Here is a 3664-nt window from a genome sequence, read left to right on the forward strand (position 1 = left end):
CCAAGATCTGGATGGTCCGCTCAATCTGTTCGACAGTCTGAGGGTGATAGGCTGTACTCAGTCTCGACTGAGTTCCAAAAGCTCCCTACAACGCCTCCCAGAACCGAGATGTGAACTTCGGGTCCCTATCACTGATGATACTCTTGGGCACCCCGTGAAGCCTCACGATCTCGCGAACATACAGTTTGGCCAACTGCTCTGAAGAAAAGCTCACCTTTACCAGAAGAAAGTGGGCAGACTTAGACAATCTGTCCACGATAACCCAAAAGAGTCACAGCCAGCCTGAGTCTTAGGCAAACCCACAACGAAGTCTATGGAAATGCTCTCCCATTTCCATTCTGGAATCTCAAGAGGTTGAAGTTTACCTGACGGCTTCGGGTGTTCTAACTTCACCTTTTGGAAAATCAAACACTTGGACACCTACACCGCTATGTCCTTCTTCATTCCTGGCCACCAAAAATTACTCTTTAGGTCTTGATACATCTTTGTCGCACCAGGATGAACAGTAAACTATCCCTTATGGGCTTCAGCCATAAACTCTTCGGTCAAAGGACCTGAGGTATCACAATCTGCTTCTGAAACAACAGAAGTCCATCCTCATTCCAAGACGATGTACAGAAGTCCATCCTCATTCCAAGACACATCATCTTGGTTCTTCACGTAATCCAGACACTCTCTCTGAACTTGTGCCTCTTGGATCTTCTCCATGAGCTCATTCAAGACTCTCACAGTCTCTATCTCGAGAAGTGCACCCCCAACAACGAGGTCACAGACAAAACTCGAAGTTTCACAATGACATCAAAAATGCCATTTAAAACTCTAGGATCACTAGTCACTCTCTCAATAGAGGTGACCTAACCCCACAACTCAAGAATCCACACCAAACTCGAGTGAGTTTGGTCCTATTCCATGACTCTAACATCGACTAGTCTCACAATTTGATAAATCATTATTTTCAAAATAACTTCATATTCATGTTTATTGTACGAAATCAAAATCATACTCATTTCAGCCAACACATGTCATTTAACATATTCATTCACATAATAACGTACCTTAGTTCACGTACACCTGCAAAATTTTCAATCTTAGTAACATAATAATTCTAATACTAAATGCAACAGTATACCTCAATCTCCATGACCTCTGCAAAATTGAAACTCAATTAAAGGTGAAATGACATTGATACATTACAACAATCTATCGTACTCATTTCATGCTTGACACCAACCATGATGTTAATATGCGAACTACTTATGAAGCATATCAATAATCAACATAAGATCTTAGAGTCATGGAGTCCACTCAACTCACAGACGATTTGTACATGCACTGTCTCGCATATACAAGATTGCGCGTGGCCGCTGCCACAAATTCCAAATGTTACACACTCAGTTTCTCTGAAGAGAATTTCGCATCCTCAAACAGAACACCATCACGTTAAAGTAATGGCGTAAGGCATCTTGCCTCAAAAACAACATGACCGGTGCTTCCCAAGGGAACACGCTCGGTCGGATGAAGTCTTTCACCGAAAGACCCTCAGAACGCTACTTCAACTAAGCCAACTCTGGTGGCGACATCCGATATGGAGCTAACGAAATTGGCCCCACACCAGGCAACAAAAGTCAATGGAGAACTCTATCTCCCTCTGTGGCGGAAACTCAGGAATCTCCTCCGGAAATACTCCGAGGAATTCCTTCACCACAGGAATGCCAGTGATATCCTCCTGTGTCCCACTCACCAAACCTCCCAACATGATATATCCAAATGCCCCAGCTCTCAAGCCTCTCTTAGCCTGCAACAAAGAAATGTACGGCGAGGAACTAGCTGTGGAATCACACAATGACATCACCCCACGCTTGGCACAATAGTCAATCAAAGCACATTTCCTGGACAACCAATTCATGCCCAGAATAACCTCCAAGTTAGCCATCGGCAATCCTATCAGATCTACCGAATACTCACGGCCATCCCACTGAAACACAACATCTCTATGTACAGTGGTAGAATCACACTTTTCTCCGGTGGCGATAGTCACCCGCAACGGTGGAGAAAGCACACACATGGGCAACTCAAGCTCCAAAGCAATCGGGGTTGCAACAAACGAATGCGTAGCCCCGGAATCAAATAATACATCAACAGATGAATCACTAACAGACACAGTACCTCTGACAAGGTTCGGAGCTCAATCCGACTGCTGCCTAACCAACATGTAGACACGCCCAATAGCAGGTGGCACTGCAGGTACCGAAGTAGGTGCCAAAGGAACCATCTGCAATGGAACTGCCTGAACAGCTGCAGCTCTCATCGTCGACGATGGTCAGTCTCTAGAAAAGTGGCCCTCCTTGCCACACCGAAGCATACCAACTGCTCCGAAGCACAACGTCCCACAAGCTCCTTTCCACACCCCAAATATCTAGGAGTGGAAGGAGGCCTCGCAAAGCTTCCCTGCTGCAGATAAGTCCTCTTGAACTGACCAGGCGCCTGCCTAGTCGCGAACTATTTTCCCTTGCCTTTCTCAGCAAACCTCATGTCCTTCCAGGAAGTGGAACCACTCGTCCCTTTGGTCTCATCAACCTTGGCCCTCTTGGCCTTGCTCGTAATGCAGACATTCTCAAAGTCCTTACACTGCTGAACCAGTGTACCAAAATCCCTCGAAGCAGCTCCAGTAATATGCTCTGCAATCACCTCACTAAGTCCTCTGTGGAACTTAGCAGCCAAAAACATCGGAGTAGGCACCGCCATCCGAAAGTGTGCGAACTTCACAAGTTCAATGAACTTAGCCAGGTACTCGTCAACAGACATTAAGCCCTGAACCAATCTAACAAATTCCCCTTGCTTCCTCTCCTGCGCGTCAAAAGGGAAATACTTGCCCAAAAGCAGTCCTCAAAGAATGGCCACGTCATAACATGACCATGCATCTCATAAGCACGAGAGGTGTTCGTCCACCATTCATGGGCATCGCCCTCCAGCATGCAAGTAGCGAACATCAGCTTCTGCGGATCTGTACACTGCATGACCCGAAAGATCTAGTCCAAAGATTGCAGCCATCTCACTGCAGCAATAGGGTCCAGAGACCCATCAAAAGAAGGCGGCTTATGCTTCCTGAAAGCGTTCAGCCATCGGTCAATCACATCACGGTCCTTAGCAGGCTCCAAATAGGGTTCCATCACCCCAGCGACATGAGTAGCACTAATAATGTGACTCAGGCTCTCATCTTGAACACTAGGTGGAGGTGGCAACAGCGGTGGCGGTGGAGGTGGTGGCGGAGGATACTGACCAACAGCAGGGCCAACCCTCTTTTCCTCCAACATAACCCGCATCAAGGTCATGTTCGCCAGCCGATTTGCCTCAAGATCATCCTCCGTGGCCTTCTGGCTCGCTTCTCAAGCGGCTTCCATCATTGCCACGTTGGCCAATCAGTGGCCTCCTGCATCTCAGCCAATGCAGTCAGGATTTGGGTCGGATTGACCCTCAACAGTCTCTCATGTTCTCCTGGGTATTACCATGACTCTTGCACAAGTTACACAAATTATGAGTTGATCAGGCCCACGCAGTGTGATCACATACGCATCATCATAATAAAGCCCAACGGAGCAAGCACACAAGACAGACACAACCAAACATCTTAATCATTGCAATACATATAAGCCTTTTCCCTTGA

Source organism: Gastrolobium bilobum, unplaced genomic scaffold, assembly GCF_033153095.1.
Source record: "Gastrolobium bilobum isolate Gb01-03AN ecotype WA unplaced genomic scaffold, APGP_CSIRO_Gbil_v1 utg65947, whole genome shotgun sequence".
Taxonomy (NCBI): Eukaryota; Viridiplantae; Streptophyta; class Magnoliopsida; order Fabales; family Fabaceae; genus Gastrolobium; species Gastrolobium bilobum.